The following is a 19,524-nucleotide window of genomic DNA, read 5'->3' as shown; positions in this document are numbered from 1 at the left end:
GGGAACCTTACATTATTCTTCATTTCACTCTATCAGACTTTTCTTCTTAGGCAATATATAAGTGATGACACCACAAAAACCAAGCGACCCAGCTGTGGTATCATTCTCACAGTCCATTCTGGAGGAGCAAAGAGCCTGACCCTCGATTGCACAGGACAATTCTTGGCAGCAGCACTGATCACAGGCTGAAACACTCTCAGGAAGATGCCCATGGTGCTGACTGTGTTCATAGTTAGGGAGAACCCTAGTGGGGAGAGAAAACAACTGGAAGAACAGGGTGGAAACTCTCCATTAAGGAGTATAAATTCACTCACTTATGTTTGGGCACATGTATTGAGGTGTTTCGATTTCAATTTACAATCTGCTGATATTTATGTTATGTTAAATTACTCTAACAAAATTTAGCAATTAATACATAAAGATGAACCTAGAGTTACGTCTAACAGTAATAAAATCCTACACAGGGAAAATGCCCAAACAAAGAAATAGGAATGGGTGTGTCACTTGTGAGATGCTACAAAAAAGGCAGATCAAAAGGCAGGTAGAGTGTTTAGAAAGATAGGAAGTAATATTCAGTAAGCATAGGAGGACCAAGTAATGCATACTCTTGAATGCATGTAGAAAAGTTTAGCACTATTCATAAATGCAATGTGTGTTGTTTCATATATAAAATACTCAGGGGAATGTTTAAAAAATGTCATGCAATATTCTAGTAGCTTTCAGCAAGAAACTATCAAAGTTAGCATATAGTATATATTGAACTATGGGCATCGATATTTCCAAGGAAGGAAGAAATCCAAGAGATATTTTCAAAAATGATTGATAACAGTATGAACTTGACTTCCAATACCCCTCTAGGAAGGAAAGAAGGAAATGGGGGAAAGAAAGGGAAGGGAAAAAGAAAAGAAAGAAAAAGAAAAAAAATAGAGATCCTTAGAGAAATGTGTCATTCTAGGGTTGAGGCAGAAAATATATAAAATAGTCCTGGAGTACTATAGTTCCAGAAAGTTAAAAAAATGGAAAAAAAATCTGGAAATTGAATGGCATATGTCAAAAAGACTAAACAACTCGAGCAACAAAATCAAGTAGTATCAGTTTATTACTCCAGGTATAAAACAAATATCCATGATCCACATTGATATAAAGATTAAATAATTAAACAAATTAAAACAGTACACACATCCCTTGGACAAGATGGGTACAAATTATCCATGTAAATACATCCTATTCCTTATGTGCAAATACTCTTAGAGACATCTTTCCATTGAATACAGAAAGGGAAGTAGGAAAATAACTTTACAATGAATAAACCTGAAAACTACTACCCCAGTCATGTGATCAAGATCAATTCACAATAGCTAAGCAATGGAACCATCCTAGGTGCCCTTCAACAGATAAATGGATAAAGAAAATGTGGTATATATACATAGTGTAATACTACTTAGCCTTAAAGAGAAATGAAATTATGATATTTGCTGGTAAATGAATGGAACTGGAGACTATCATGCTAAGTGAAATAAGCCAACCCCCCAAAACTGAAAACCAAATGTTCTCTCAATATGTGGATGCTAACTCACTATTGTGAGGAGTAGAGGAAGAGTAGAGAAGAATAGAAGTACTCTGAATTAGACAAAGGGGAATTAAGGGAAGGGAGGGGGAATGGGAATAGGAGAGATAGTAGAATAAATCCAACATTACTTTCCTATGTGCATATATGATTACAGACCACTGTAATTCTACATCATGTACAACCATATGTCAAAATGCATTCTACTGTCATGTATAACTAATAAGAAGAAATTTTTTAAAAACTAAAAATAATTGAAAGTCATGCTATAGTGTGTGCCTTTGATAGGATGTGGATAAAATGACACTTTATTCCTGTTGTCTTTATCTCCATTATAATCATGAGATGAAGCATGAAATACAAGAATAAAGGATATTGCACAAAATAACTGTCTGGTACTCTTCAAAAGTGCCAAGATCATCCCAAACAGGGAAAGTCCAAGAAAGTGTCACAACCAAGAGGGGACCAGGAGACAGGAGACACAGTGACTAATCCTAAGACGGTAACAAGACAATGATTTGTGAAATAAAAAAGATTCTTAGATCAAAGCTAAGGTCAGATGAATTAAGCACAGACCTTATTTAACAACAATTCATCAATGTTTCCTTCATTGTAACAAATGTAGCATTCTAATGAAAGATGTTCACACCAGAGGAACTAGCTGTGGAGTGCATGGGAACTCTGCACTCTTCACAATTTCTTCTGTAGCTGGAAACTGTTCTGAAACAGTAACTTTTATGAGTGAATAAACAGTTACAGTAGAGCACAGAGGGGCAAAGCTGGACTGCAAGAGTTAAGAAGAAAGATGTTGAGGAAAATGTGAAATAAAGTAAAGGATGCTGAAATTGAGAGACAATAGAGAGTCAACTGAAGGAAGAGAGAAAGCAGAGAGAGAGAGAGGTAGAGAAAAGAAAATGAGGAGACATTCAAGAAAATGAATACATGTGGTGAGCTGGATTGAATCCTGGAGGAAAGAGGATAAGTAGAAAACCTAGTCGAAGCAAACGAATTCTGCGGTCTTGTTAGTGGCAAAATACCAAAGCTAGGTTCCTTGTTTTGACCAATGGACAGAGTAATACAAGGGGATGGTTGTGTGACGCTGGATGAGAACACGTGAGAACACTGCAGTAATGTGCTTGCAACTCTCTGCAAGTATAAAATTATTCCAAAATTGAAAGTTTAAAATATATTTAAAAATAATTTTAAAAAGAATAAAAATTCATGATGAGAAAAAAGGAGGAGAGAAATAGATAATGTTTTTGAGTTTTTGTCCACTGACTCCTGGTTCCCGGTGGTGGCTTGTGCTAGTGAAATGCTTCCTTTGAGTGACTCAGGGTTCTGACTTGTCATTTAATATGAGAAGAAAAAGGAGAAAGTATTTGGACTCCCAAGCTCCCAATGGACCTACAGAAAGCACTCCTCTATCTACCCTTGAAAAATTCCAAAACAAATATAGCATAAGTCCTGTTCTGTGTCTCCTTCAACCATCCTGCATGTTCTCTCTTTTTCACCTTCTGATGATTATTGAGCTATCTTCAAGTGACATGGATATTGATGGAGAAGACATCTATTTCTGGCAAATTAGATTTATTGAACAACCTACAATAAAATGTCATACATTTTAGGACTCTTTCAGTAGCTTTATTTTTTTTAATTTTTTTTATTGTTGGTTGTTCAAAACATTACATAATTCTTGATATATCATATTTCACACTTTGATTCAAGTGGGTAATGAACTCCCATTTTTACCCCGTATACAAATTGCAGAATCACATGAGTTACACATCCATTGATTTACATATTGCCATACTAGTGTCTGTTGTGTTCTGCTGCCTTTCCTATCCTCTACTATCCCCCCTCCCCTCCCCTCCCCTCTTCTCTCTCTACCCCCTCTACTGTCATTCATTTCTCCCCCTTGTATTATTTTCCCCTTTCCCCTCACTTCCTCTTGTATGAAATTTTGTATAACCCTGAGGGTCTCCTTCCATTTCCATGCAATTTCCCTTCTCTCTCCCTTTCCCTCCCACCTCTCATCCCTGTTTAATGTGAATCTTCTTCTATTCAGTTTCATTTTGTTGCATATGGATTTCCAGTTTTCCCAGCACCATTTGTTGAAGATGCTATCCTTCCTCCATTGCATGCTTTTAGCCCCTTTATCAAATATAAGATAGTTGTAGTTTTGTGGATTGGTTTCTGTGTCCTCTATTCTGTACCATTGGTCCACCCGCCTGTTTTGATACCAGTACCATGCTGTTTTTGTTACTATTGCTCTGTAGTATAGTTTGAAGTCTGGTATCGCTATACCGCCTGATTCATACTTCCTGCTTAGCATTGTTTTTGCTATTCTGGGTCTTTTATTTTTCCATATGAATTTCATGATTGCTTTCTCTATTTCTACAAGCAATGCCGTTGGGATTTTGATTGGGATTGCATTAAACCTATAGAGAACTTTTGGTAATATCGCCATTTTGATGATGTTAGTTCTGCCTATCCATGAACAGGGTATATTTTTCCATCTTTTAGATCTTCTTCTATTTCTCTCTTTAGGGTTATGTAGTTTTCATTGTATAAGTCTTTCACCTCTTTTGTTAGGTTGATTACCAAGTATTTTATTTTTTTTTTTTTTTGAGGATATTGTGAATGTAGTGGTTATCCTCATTTCCATTTCAGAGGATTTGTCGCTGATATACAGGAATGCCTTTGATTTATGCGTGTTGATTTTATAGCCTGCCACTTTGCTGAATTCATTTATTAGCTCTAATAGTTTCTTTGTAGACCCTTTTGGGTCTGCTAGGTATAGAATCATGTCATCTGCAAATAGTGATAATTTAAGTTCTTCTTTTCCTATTTTTGTGACTTTAATTTCTTTCGTCTGTCTAATTGCTCTGGCCAGTGTTTCGAGAACTATGTTGAACAGAAGTGGTGAGAGAGGGCATCCCTGTCTTGTTCCAGATTTTAGAGGGAATGCCTTCAATTTTTCTCCATTCAGAATGATGCTAGCCTGAGGCTTAGCATAGATTGCTTTTACAATATTGAGGTATGTTCCTGTTATCCCTAGTTTTTCTAGAGTTTTGAACATAAAGGGATGCTGTACTTTGTCGAATGCTTTTTTCTGCATCTATCGAGATGATCATATGGTTCTTATTTTTAAGTTTATTGATGTGGTGAATAACATTTATTGATTTCCGTATATTGAACCAGCCTTGCTTCCCAGGGATGAATCCTACTTGATCATGGTGCACAATTTTTTTGATATGTTTTTGTATCTGATTCGCCAGAATTTTATTGAGGATTTTTGCATCTAGGTTCATTAGAGATATTGGTCTGTAGTTTTCTTTCTTATAAGTGTCTTTGTCTGGTTTAGGTATCAGGGTGATGTTGGCCTCGTAGAATGAATTTGGAAGTTCTCCCTCTTTTTCTATTTCCTGAAGTAGCTTGAAAAGTATTGGTATTAGCTCCTCTTTAAAGGTTTTGTAAAACTCTGCTGTATACCCATCCGGTCCTGGGCTTTTCTTAGTTGGTAGTCTTTTGATGGTTTCTTCTATTTCCTCAAATGATATTGGTCTGTTTAGGTTGTCTATATCCTCCTGACTCAATCTGGGCAGATCATATGACTTAAGAAATTTATCGATGCCTTCACTATCTTCTAATTTATTGGAGTATAAGAATTCAAAATAATTTCTGATTATCTTCTGTATTTCTGAAGTGTCTGTTGTGATATTGCCTTTTTCATCCCGTATGCTAGTAATTTGAGTTCTCTCTCTTCTTCTCTTCATTAGCATGGCTAAGGGTCTGTCGATTTTATTTATTTTTTCAAAGAACCAACTTTTAGTTTTGTCAATTTTTTCAATTGTTTCTTTTGTTTCGATTTCATTAATTTCAGCTCTGATTTTAATTATTTCTTGTCTTCTACTTCTTCTGCTGTTGTTTTGCTCTTCTTTTTCTAGGATTTTGAGATGAAGTATGAGATCATTTATTTGTTGGTTTTTTCTTTTTTTAAGGAATGAACTCCAAGCAATGAATTTTCCTCTTAGAACTGCTTTCAATGTGTCCCATAGATTCCGATATGTTGTGTCTGTGTTTTCATTAATCTCTAAGAATTTTTTTAATTTCCTCCTGATGTCTTCTATAACCCATTGATCATTCAGTAACCTAATGTTCATTCTCCTCTTGATGCATGATTTTTCCTTCCTTCTTTTATCATTGATTTTCAGTTTCATTCCATTATGATCAGATAAGATGCATGGTATTATCTCTACTCCTTTATATTGTCTAAGAGTTGCCCTGTGACATAATATATGATTTATTTTTGAGAAGGATCCATGTGCTGCTGAGAAAAAAGTGTAACTGCTTGATGTTGGGAAGTATATTCTATATATGTCAATTAAGTCTAGGTTATTAATTGTGTTATTGAGTTCTATAGTTTCCTTATTCAACTTTTGTTTGGAAGATCTGTCCATTGGTGAGAGAGGTGTGTTGAAGTCTCCCATGATTATTGTATGGTGGTCTATTAGACTCTTGAACTTGAGAAGAGTTTGTTTGATAAACATAGATGCACCATTGTTTGGGGCATATATATTTATGATTGTTATGTCTTGTTGGTGTATGGTTCCCTTGAGCAGTATGTAGTGTCCCTCTTTATCCGTTTTGATTAACTTTGGCTTGAAATCTATTTTATTTGATATGAGTATGGACACTCCTGCTTGTTTCCAAAGTCCATATGAGTGATATGATTTTTCCCAACCTTTCACCTTCTGCCTATGTATGTCTTTTCCTATCAAATGCGTCTCCTGTAGGCAGCATATTGTTGGGTCTTGTTTTGTGATCCATTCTACTAGCCTGTGTCTCTTAATTGGTGAGTTTAAGCCATTAACATTTAGGGTTATTATTGAGATATGGGTTGTTCTTCCAGCCATATTTGTTTATTTATGTTACTAAACATGGTTTGTTTTCCTCTCTGATTATGTTTCCCCCCTTTAGTGTCCTACCTCCCACTGTTGGTTTTCATTGTTATTTTCCATTTCCTCTTCCTGTAATGTTTTGCCGAGGATGTTTTGAAGAGATGGTTTTCTAGCTGCAAATTCTTTTAACTTTTGTTTATCATGGAAGGTTTTAATTTCATCTTCCATCCTGAAGCTTAATTTCGCTGGATACACAATTCTTGGTTGGAACCCATTTTCTTTCAGTGTTTGAAATATGTTATTCCAGGATCTTCTAGCTTTCAGAGTCTGTGTTGAAAGATCAGCTGTTATCCTGATTGGCTTGCCCCTAAATGTAATATGCTTCCTTTCTCTTGTAGCTTTTAAAATTCTCTCTTTTTCTGTATGTTGGGCATCTTTATTATAATGTGTCTAGGTGTGGATCTCTTATGATTTTGCACATTCGGCATCCTGTAGGCTTCTAGGATTTGGGATTCTGTCTCATTCTTCAAGTCTGGGAAGTTTTCTCATATTATTTCATTGAATAGTTGCTCATTCCTTTGGTTTGAACCTCTATCCCTTCCTGTATCCCAATGACTCTTAAGTTTGATCTCTTTATGTTATCCCATATTTCTTGGATGTTCTGCTCATGGTTTCTTAACAGTCTTGCTGAGCTGTCTATGTTCTTTTCAAGTTGAAATACTTTATCTTCATTGTCTGATGTTCTATCTTCTAAGTGTTCTACTCTGCTGGTAGTATTCTCAATTGAGTTTTTAAGTTGGTTTATTGCTTCCTGCATTTCTAGGATTTCTGTTTGTTTGTTTTTTATAACCTCTATCTCCCTGTATAGTTGATCTTTTGCTTCTTGGATTTGTTTATGTAATTCATTGTTGAAGTGATCTTTCATTGTCTGATTTTGCTGTCTGATGTCTTCCTTGAGACTCCAGATCATCTGAAGCATGTATATCCTGAATTCTTTATCTGACATTCCATCTGCTGCAGATATTACCTCTTCTAACGTTGAGTTGACCTGCATTGCTTGTGGTCCTTTCTTTCCTTGTCTCTTCATACTGTTCGCGTTCCTTTCTACTTGGTGAAACCGTTGTGCTATTGAATTTTCCCCCTATATATTTATATTGCTCTTGTATAGTTGCAAAGTCTCCCTCACAGGCACGGGTGGTGGCTCTGCCCCTCCTTCAATTGGGGCAATGTGCCTACCATGCCGGCAGGCTGCTGGGCCTGTTTTGCCGGTCGGTAGCAGGCCCGCCTACCTTGCAGGCATGGGCGGCAGCTCTGCCCCTCTGCAGGCCTCTGGGCTTATTCTGTCGGTGGTCGCAGTTCTGCCTACTTTGCAGGTGCGGGCAGCGGCACTGCCCCTCTGCAGGCCGCTGGGCCTGTTCTGCCGGTGGGTCGCAGGTCCGCCTACCTTGCAGGTGTGGTTGGCAGCTCTGCCCCTCCACAGGCCACTGGGCCTGTGCTGTCGGTGGTCACAGTTCCGCCTACCTTGCAGGCGCCTCAGTAGCTTTAAATAATATTCTATATAGACTGAATTTCATTCCTCTGTAAAAGAGAATCAATAGTCCTTAAAATATTTTTTATTCTCAAAACCTATAAATGTGATCCTCCTATGTCCAAGACTGGGTTAGATAGTAGAGTTAAAAACTAGGATTACAACTACCATGTTAAAAAAAAAAAAAAAAAAAAAAAAAAAAAAAACTCCTAAAGAAAAGTACTATAAATAATTCAAATCATGAATTCAAATTTCCAAGAAATCTATATGTTGGCAGATTTACAAATTGTATTGGCTCTGAGTCAAAAGCCTGAGGCAGAAGAAAGAGTAAACAGCAAATCTCTAGGTGATAAATGTGGGTAAACTTAGCCAGCCTTTATGATTTAAACTGCTGAGAAAACAATCTTGAGGTTGTGGTCATAATTTAGCTCCTTCTAATATATCTTTTAGTAGTCTCACATTGTCTTAAACCGAGACACATACTCCTGCACCCTGACGACATTAAGACAATAGATGGAGTTGTCCTTAATGCCCAGAACAATGGGTTCAGAGATGGGCATACAATCCAGTTAGCATTGGTGAGACTAGAAACACTATTTTATTGCATTTCTGGGAAAGAACAACTCTCTCATCCATTAAAGTTACCAAGGAAAGTGTTCTCTTTTTCCTTGACAATTTGCAGGTGTCACATTTTTAACAAAATGTGGAGTCTGGATCCCAAAAGAGCCAGAGGAGGAGCTACATATCTTCCTAAAGTCTGAGTTAGGCATTCTTACACATCACTCATGCAGAATCTTATTAGTCTAGGAGAGTTTAAGGCCATGCCAGACTGAAAAGGGAGAAAAAGAGTCCACCTCTGGACAGGAGGAGTTGACTGTCTATTCAGAAAGGGAATAATTACTGTGAGCATATTTGGAAATAATCAACCACATTGAAGGGCATGGAGATATCATGAGTGAAATTTAACCATCTATTCAAATAGTTGGAGAAAAGGAATTCAAAGTGGAGAAACATTCAAGTTCAAAAAAACTTGCAGGATCTAGATTATTTGTGATTACTGAAATGGAGGAAACCAATATGATCTGCCATCACTGTAGAGGAAGAGAATTTATAGTGGAGGACGTTGCCATAGACAAGGTCCCAGTTGCATGGGGAGAGGAAGGACTTGGTTTATTATATATTGGAATTACACAGGCCGAGTTCTTCCCCCTGCTCCTTGGTATTTTGACAATGTTTACCTTTAATACATCTCAACAATTCTAATAAGGAGAAGAAAATTCTATTTTCCATTGGAGATGCTAATGAAAATAGAATGCATTGTATTTTAGGAAAATGTTATTTTTAGACAATAATTCATTCTATTGAGACCCTGCTCTAATTTTATTTCTCCTATGTAAGTACTTTGATTTACGATCTTTCAGTAATGGCATAGTACTTTAACATTGATAACCATTAAGTATTAGGAAAGTGTGAATACTTATTCAAAATGATTTTTTTTAAGTTCTGAGTATTTTGTCATTAAGGTTTAAGTCTTTGAATTCTTAGAGCCATATTACTTTAAGCTATGATGGGAAATATTTTTCAGAGATGCAAAAAAACTGCAAGAGACAAATAGATGAAAATCCTCTTAAGGAATTAATAAGAGAGAACCACATTTACAAACAACAATAGTTATGTTTTAATAAAATAATATTGTTCAGCTAGGTCTGACAAGACAAGACTCACAATCAAAAGATCATTATAGGGGCTGGGGCTGTAGTTCAGTTGCAGGGCACTTGCCTAGCATGCATGAGGCACTGGGTTCGATCCTCAGCACCACATAAAAATAAACAAATAAAATAAAGGCATTCTGTCCATCTACAACTACAAAAATATTTTTTTAAAAAAAGATCATTGTATTGAGATATATAAAGCAGGGTCATGACTATAATACTAATAATGAATTATAAAGTCAGGATTTGTATGTGGGAACATTGTTGTCAATTATATTCTATGACCCAGAATAGAATAGTCAACAAATTAACTTTCAGGTCAGAATTCCATAGTCATTTGTTCAGCAAGGATTATTCTGTGCCTGCCTTCTTTTTTTAGGATTAATAGTCAAGAGATGTTTTAAAATATGCAATAAAAAGTCTATGTCCTTCTATGCTGCTACTTGCGTGATAAGACACTTGACATTTTAAGGCTGTTTTAAATTTTTTCACCTTATTAAAGCTAAAATTTACTAGGCTTTACTTGGATACTAAAGCACTCTGTGCTTTGGGTCCATGAGTTAAGAAAGCTTAATGTTTTTACTCCCTAATGAAAGCCTGCCATTTCTTCTTTAGTGAAATCCCATCAGAAGAAAAAAGCTAAGAAAGCCCCATTTCACGTGGAATGTCTTCCAGTAGTAAACATTGCCATAACAAGGTTTCTGTGCTTTAAAAAATTGATTCTACTTCCCAAAGTACTTGACTCAGAATCAGGGCATGATATGAGTACCAAGCATCTGTGACACATTACTCCAAGGTAACTCCCTATTGCAATCCTCAAAAACACTGCCTTCCTTTGGCTTAGTGATTTCTCATTAGGAGTCTCTCTAGAATGTTCTACCTTTAAGTTATGCTCTTCATAATCTGTTAATTTTTTCACTCTTTTAACATTTGTATTAGTTTTAAGGTATTTGCACTTTATCACCTGAATTATATTCATCCCTTTGTTGTTTCTATATCTTACTCTTACTTTATACTCTGAGTGGTTTATGACTGCCTCTTTAGGGTTACTTTTATCTGTATGCTTAAAACAAACCTCTAAGTTTGATGAATTGATGTTGGAGTAAGAGAAAATTTATTGAGAAGCACATTGTGAATATCCCATCCTGAAATCCCTTTCCCTGGTGAATAAAGCACATAAGTTGACATGACTTTTCTTAAGAGGTTGGAAAAATGCGTCATGAATGACATTTAAGAATAACACTGCCAACAACTTCCAGAAATGAAGGAAGGCAAACAAAGAAGTCAAGGACAGCTGAAAACACCCAGGGCAAACAGAAATGCTGCACATTCAATAAAGTGCTGTTCACATTTGCTAGAATTAAAGGAAAAAACAGACAAAGATAAAATTTTTTCTTTTCTTATACCTGCTAGAAAAAAAATGCATGTGCTTTTAGTTCTTTCAGTGATAGATAATTTGATGTGTTTTGAAATCAAGGAAGCAAGAAAAAGCAACGGGAGGCAATGGTAAGGAAAAGTACCTGGCCCAGTTTTCTGTCTCACAAAAAACAGGGACAGAGATAGGAAAGGCAAAGGGTGCATTTGTCACTTTTCTATGGGGTGTACTTTCGTATGCATTAAGGGATACTGGATATTAAGTTTACTTGTATAAAAGTTTTGACTAAGATTGCTTGAGCAAGATAATTCCTAGTAAAATGTGACGCTGTCCTGAAAGACCCAGACATCTAAATAAAGCTGCAGAGGAGATACTGCATCCAGCAGGAGACAAATTCAGTTTAGTTTGATCTAATGTAGAGTTTCTCAGGAGTAAGCTAACAAGGAAAATTTTGTCAGAAAGCATTTATTCTCATAAAAGCTATTGTCAGGATAGCTGTTAACTGCATTAGCAACACCAATTAAAGTAAGATGCTCTTCTTCTAAAAACCTGCCTACCTGAGCTGGATTCCTAAGTATAAAAAATATATGCAGCAAGCTACTTTTGTACAATAAGCAAAAATGATATGATACAAATCACTTTCAGAGGCTGTAGTGGTAAGTACCCATTATAGCTGGACATCAGGCATTAAGAAGCAATGGTCCATCTTGCACTGGCCCATTTGTATTCTACACACACTGTGTGTATACTCAGTGTAGGTATGAGGACTAATCCAGTAGGATGCATCCAGCCTGAACTGTCACATAAAAGAATGGATAGTTTGCAGGGATTTTAGAGCATGAATGGAGCTAGTCATAGAGCCATAAATGCAGACCTAAGACCAGAAATCAAGGTAAAACAGTGTTCTTCCTGTCTTTCCAAAACCCATTAAAGCAATTCCTACCAAAATAGAAAAACACCTCATCAGAGAGGCAGTCCCATGAGACTTCCCAACTCCACAGCAGCCTCCCTAACTGGTCAGCCATCAGCTCTGTCTAATTCTGGCAGAGGCCAGAGGGGTCAGGGTCAACTACATCACTTTGGTGATTTTAATATCCTTTCTTTTTGATTTCTTGTTCCAATTTGGAAGAATACCAAAGGAAACGAGATGAAGGGAAAGTCTGACAATAGTTCTTAGATAACTTCTTAGTTCTCCTCAGCTTCTCCTCTTTTTAAATATTAAATATTGTTTGGTCAAGCACCAGAGCATGACCTACACTTGGCGATGTCCTCTCAGTTGTAAATTGTTTGCTATAACATTCCTTTCTGGAGTTAAGAATTCTAGATAGATGTCAACTTAGGAAGAAGATGCCATTGGAGGAAGCCTAAAGGAGCCTCCTCTATGAGTGTCTTCTCTGTATCTAACTTTGAATCACGGATCTAAAACAAAATTAAATTAAATTAAAAATAAATACTACTTATAATAGAGTAGTCCATGTCCCCAATGTCCTATCATGTGGTTGGAGGGTAACGATGAACATCACTCTCATCTGTTATAATGCTTATAATGTTGTTAAGAGAATGAAAGGCTAGATTTCTATGTACTCTACCAAGGTTGAAATGAGACCCCCAGCTTCTGGCTAGGATAGAATATTGGAATCTTACTGCAGGCAAAGGAAGCTGGAATGGATGAGAACTGTCAAGGTCCCAGTCAAGTAGAACTTTGTTTCCTAGAACTAGAAATATAATGTGCAGAAAACCATACAGTAGTTCATATGGGAGAAAGACTGGTAATTGCTGTTAAAGTCAGGGCACAGAGATAACCAAAGATTTTCCTCAATCAAATTTCCCAGGGAAGCAAGACCAATCTTTTACCGCTCATAAAGTGAGTTAGGATCATAACATTTTGCTATCAGGTGTGTGTCAGGTAAACTCAGAGGTGATGCACTAGGATGGACATCTATCTTCCCCACCTGCCAGTGGGCTGGGGGTAGCCATAAATACATGGAAAATGTTTCCTCCTTCATCAAAAATGCTTATTTACTTAAACTGACCTTTATAACTTTGCCACGACTCTTATACTGTCCACTTTTTCTATTGTAAAACTTCTTTATTAACAAAATCTGTGTCAAATAAATCATTTTAATTAAAGAACAAAGATTTTTTTTTAATTGGATAAAACAAAAAGCATTCAAAAATAATTTTAACAATGACAACTAGCACAATTTTGCCACCTCTCAAATAATTCAAGAGTTCATATTTGATTTTATTTTTGCACTGAAAATGATATAGCTATATACATCCGAATGCTGCTAATGCTGAGTCACCTCAGCACCTCAACATCCCCCGCTCTGGTCTTCACCAAGGGATCCACTCCACAGCATTCATGGAATTCAAGGGCAAAATGTTCCCTGTGTGAAAGTTCCCACCTGCAGAATGTTTTACTGCTAATTTGTATATAAACATAGATTTTTAAATTACTCATTAAAAACAAAAGAAATAATACCTTATGAAAATGAGCAATTATATTTCTTACTAGCGCAGCTATTTACTCTAAAAAAACAATTACATTTAGCAACTATTAGAGTTGATTTTTAAGTAAATGAAGGAAAACACAAAGTTCATTTAATTGAGGGGTTGGTTAAAACATTTTTTATTAAGAAAAGTTAGTTAGAAATTAAATAAGGAGAGCTGGATTCAATTTATTGTAAACCTAATAAATGGTTCGGGTACTGTCACAGGCAAAATGAGGCTACATCACTTTTACTGGACACATCAGACCAAATGTCAGTGTTTTGTTAGAATCCATGTCTCTGAGGTCCTCTACAGTTCAATATGTAAAACAGGAAAAAAATATTGTAATTGTAGCTAGTCTCTTGGAACAAACAATTGAGGATCAGATTATAGAAAGATATTTTACTTATACAGCTTAAAACTATATATAGTTACTAATACACTACAGTGAATCTCACTTTGATGTATATCAACAATGTCCTAAGTAAAAAATAAAACTATAAGTCAATAGCAGAAAGATCAGCAGAGTTGAGGGAAGAGAATGGGGGAGAGAGAAGGAAAGCTAAAGGGGACGTTCTAGGGACTGAATTAAAGCACATTATATTCCATGCTTTTGTAATTATGTCAAAATGAATCCTGAAGTTATGTATAACTGAAAAGAATAAAAACTAAAAATAATTCCTGAAAGTACAATGTTAAAATACTAGTAGATTTCAAAAGATGGCAACTTAGTTTTCCCAAGTGTCTAAAAAGTTTGCAGTGCTCTTATTCTTCTGCCATTAGAATGTTTAAAATTCACTATGGAATTACTTCTACAAAATATGAGTAAATTTGCCAAATACATCCTGTCATAGATGACCAAGCATTTGGAATTGCAAGACAGTGACCCTTAGTTTTTAACAAAAGTCATATAGGGGTCTTACTGAGATAAAATATTACTTAACAGAGCTCATTGTAATTTTCATAATGCTCTCATTTATTGGTGGGAGTAAAAATATACTCTATGCAAGAAAAAAAAATACTTAAATTCTATTTAGGGAAACTATGAGATGTACTGTGTATTTTCCACAATCAGTACTATTTTTCTTTCTTGCCGTGACACTGGTCATTAATCTTTGCAAGAAGCCAAGTAGAAATCTAAGGTGTCACCCATGCATAGCATCATATTCATAGACTACTAGAAGCACATTTTAAAGTTCAGCTTGGTGAATCACTGAGCAACTTACTGTCTCTATAAGAAGTTTACTTTGAGCCATATCTGTCAAACTGGCAACGATCAGGGATCTTTAATGAATTACTTTTAGCAACATCATCATTTTTCAAAGCAAGTAAACACCCATACATATTTTAATTGCAGTTGATAACACCTCCAGGAACATCAAATGTGCACAGAAATGGCATTCTAAGTGTGATCAGAGTTTGGCAAGTAAAGATTCAACTGTGTGTGTGTGTGCATGTGTGTGTGTTTCAGTTTCACTTCCTATTTAGGGTGTTCACTTGGCACCTTCAGACTAGGAAGGTCTCAAAGAATCACATCAAATCAATGATGCCCAGGGTAGGCAAACAAAACTCACGCCAGGTTAGAGATGAAAGTTGCAGAAGAATTTCCTCAGGAACATATGGCTTTGTGGGTCTCAATTACCATGAAAAATAAGAGAAAAAGATTTGGAAAGCCTAGACATAAACTCGATTTCACCTCTAACTAGCTGGGTGACCTTGAACTAAGAACATGACTTCTTACAATGTAATTTTATTCAACTAGAAAATAATAACACGGCTTGCTCTACCTAACACACCAAATTCCTATAAAAGTTCAAATGAAATTATGCATATGAATGTGACATTCAGATTTTAAATGCTATGCAAGAGTAGACTTGATTATCAGGCTGCTCTGTTTTGGCCTCTTCACCTCCCCAGTGTCACCTTCCTTAAGTCGTTCAGGATAAGACAGACTGTTTCAAACTCACTTCTAAACTAGTCCACTTCCTCCAGACTCCGGAGACTGACTCTCTGTCATGGATGCACTTCACGGTTGGTCTTGCCCTGGAGATTGCCCTGGGATCTGCAAGGTGATACTCTTTCAAAGGGGGTCCATAGTCTCTGTGGAGAGGGTAACTTTCTCTCCATTCCCAAGCTGTAGCTATACATATAACTAACTCAGGCTGTTGCAGAAGCTGATCAAGAAGGGTGGGCACAATGGAGATGAAGTACAGCCAGAGGTACAGGCAGAGGGAATGAGAGGAATTTTGAAACTACACTGGGTTCCTCAGTGCTCTTGTGTAACTCACACAAACACCCACTCCAGAACTTTCTTTCATGTCTGGACATCCATAGACTCATTAGATTTTGTCCTCCTCTCTTTCCTCTTCCCTTCTTCTAACCTACAAATCTCAAATCCTCTGTAGCTCCTTGTCATACATCCCAAGGCATGCTCTGAGTCTCTGTATAAACTATCCACTCATTAGAATAGGTATTAAGGTAAAATAATGTCATTCTCATCCAGTTTTGTGCCCTTAGCAAATTATTCTAATTTTAAATATATTTCTTAAGCAGTGTGGGTGCTTATGATGTTTTGATTGTTGTTATGCTATAATTATTAAGTCTTATGTGCGGATCTCATCTGCAAAAATAAGTGGCAAACTCATCCTACTCAAAAATATTTATGCAAAAACACTGAGTAAAATCTTACCAAGCAAAAATTCTCAGTATGTTGGAAACATGACACCTGATTTCAAGATATACTATAGAGATACAGAAACTAAAACGACATGGTACTGTAACAAAAACAGATACAGAGAACAATGGAACAGAAGAGATCCCCAAAATAAACCCACACATCTACAAGCCAACGGTTTCTCAAGGAAGCCACAAAAATAACACATCAGGAAAGCACTGTCTCTTCAATAAATGGTGCTGGGAACCTGCATTATCTACACGTAGAAGACTGAGATTTACTCCATTTCTCAACCAACAACAACAAAAAAAAAATCAACACAAAATGGATCAAAGACCTAAGTAAAACCCGAAACTGTGAAATACTAGAAGAAAACATGGAAAACACTGTAAGACATTGGTATAGGCAATGATATTTTGGGCTATGAAAAGCACAAAAATGAAAAACCAAAAATAGATAAATTAGATTTTATCAAACTCAAAAGCTTCTATACAATAAAGGGAAAAATGAACAATAAAAAGAAAACATATAGAATGGGAGAAAATGTTTACAAACTATCCACCTAACACAGGATTAATATTCATAACATAAAATGAGCTTAAAAACTTAACAAAAACATGAAATCCAATTTTTTAAAATAAACAAATACATTAATTAACTAATTCTCAAAAGAATAAATATAAATGGTCAATAAATACATAAAAAATGATTAATTTTTATTGGTCATTGGGGGAATGCAAATTAAAACCACAATGTGATACCATCTTACTTTCATAAGAATGTTTATTACCAAAATATAAAAAAAAAAGAACAAGAAAATGCTAGTGAGGATGTAGAGAAGAAGGATTTCTCATACACTTATTGAGAATGTAAATTATTATAAATATTGTGGAGAAGAGTGTGGAGGTACCCCTAAAACTCAGACTAGATCTGTCATATAATGCAGCTATCATGCTTCTGGTATATGTGCAAAGGTAATGAAATCAGCATACCACAGTGGTAGCTGCATGTCCCTGCTTACTGTGGCATTGTTCATAGTAGCCAAGATACATAACCAACCTAGGTGCCCATCAACAGAAGAATAGACAAAATGTGGTATGTATACACTATGGCTATTTTTCAGCTATAAGAATGAAATCCTGTTATTTGCAGAAAAATATTTGGAACTACAGAATATTATGTTAATTGAAATAAGCCAGATGCAGAAATGTCTCATGTTCTCTCCTATGTGGAGGCTAAAGATTGTGAACCTGAATGTAGAAGTTGGGAAGGGGATAAGGGAGCATAGAATTGATCAGTGCACACTGCATTCATGTACTGAAATATCACATAAACTCCATTGATGTTTATGATTGATACCAGTAATCAGAAATAAACGTTTTTAAAAATCAGCATCATGTTAGGAATAAATCTTCTGGTTTATTCCTAAAAATCAAGGATGAGTCAATATTAGGAAATATAAGAGTATCATTCTTGTGCTAATAGAGCTAATGAAAATGTTATGTTATTGTCTTCACAAATGATGGAAAGTAAAAAAATTTGAAAATTTGAAATGTTCAGACTCATTCTTCATTTGAATCACTTAATGATATAGAAAAAAGGCAATTTAAAATTATTCATATATTGGCATGTAATTTTATATACAAGTATAATTACATGTTAAATATGAATATATTAAAAAATACCAGATGAGTTTCCATCAAAAATAGAAAAATATATCAAAAGCACCCACTACTCATTTACACTGTTTAACATTGTACTGCAGGTACAAGCCAAAATCATCAAAAATGAAAAATCAGTTAGAAATATCTAGCTTTAGAAGCCATACCTATAACCTAGCAAAGATAAGAATACATTGAAAATTCATTCTAGAAAACAAAATAACATAGTATGGAAATTATAAAATTAATATCTAAAATCCCATATACTTCATCAAATATTTAGGAGTAAACTTAATAAGAAATATGTAAATCTTAGATAAGGAAAAAATTTAAACACAATTAAAACTCAAAAGAGTAATTGAACAAATGTGAACATGAAATTCTCTTGAACAGAAAGCCAAAGCCACATCCTTTGTACAAAGAAAATTAATAAATCTCACTTAAATCCAATAAAAATACTAATATATCTTTGATAGTGAAGCTATAAATAATAAAGCAAGACTATTTTTTAAAAGAAGAATAAAGAATAAGAAAACTAACCTAATCAGATCTTAAAACACATTATAAAGACCCAAACAATGAGAAGTAGACATTAGCATGTCACTAAACTTACCAAAAAATAGAAGACAATTTTAAAAAATCAGAAGTAGAAACAAGTATATACAAATTTATCATATAATGATATGGTCATTGCAGATCACTTGGGTTAGATTGAATTTTCCCTCTTCCCCACCAAAAATGAGAATAACTGAGTACAAAGGGGATACAATTATATTCACACTTCTCATCTGCATGAAGAAAGACTCCTATAGAACAAAGATTTAAATACAAAAATTATGTTTATAAGAACACATAGTGAGTGGCATGATAGCTTTAGGAGTTCTGCAGACCTGCTTCCCAGTGAACTGGTGAAAATTGCTTTCAAGAAAGTTAAAACTCTCGCAATGATCCTAAGAACATACAGCATATGACAAATATTTATTCAGCATAACCAACTCTGCAATACCTGGAGAACAACAGCAGATACTTTGCACTACAATAAGGAAATCACTTTACTAAATATGAAAATAATCCAGCTGACCACCAAATAATCAAACAGGAAATGACAGTAATCTGAAGAGAGGGAGGGAGAAGACTCATTTCCAACATAAAAGTTAAGGGACATGCAAAGACACAGGAAAATATGCCTCCTTTACTGTAAAATGAACAACAAATAGGCAACAGGAACTAAAGTCATCAGAGGTTGGAATTAACAGGCAAAAACTCCAAAGGAGCTATTACAAATCTTGTCCAAAAAACTACAGGAAATCACAATTTGAAAAAGTAAAAGGATGCATCATATTGCATCGATACTGAAAATCAATACAGATTATGAAAAAAAAAGAACCAAAGAAAATTCTAGAGTAAAAAAGTGCAATGATCGAAATGATTAAATTCACTAGAAGGTCTCAACAGCAGATGTGAACTGGAATAAGAATAGCAAACGTGAAGATAGATTGATACAGGCTACACATTCCAAATAACAAAAAAAAAAATGGAAGAAAATAATCAGAATCTCAGGAAACTGTGAGACACAAGGGGACATACCCAAACACGTATAATGGGAGGAAAAG

Source organism: Marmota monax, unplaced genomic scaffold (assembly GCF_021218885.2).
Source record: "Marmota monax isolate L192 unplaced genomic scaffold, Marmota_monax_Labrador192_F-V1.1 WCK01_AAM20220418_F8-fsc00122, whole genome shotgun sequence".
Classification (NCBI taxonomy): domain Eukaryota; kingdom Metazoa; phylum Chordata; class Mammalia; order Rodentia; family Sciuridae; genus Marmota; species Marmota monax.
The sequence above is the reverse complement of the archived record's forward strand: the minus strand, read 5'-3'. Positions refer to the sequence as shown.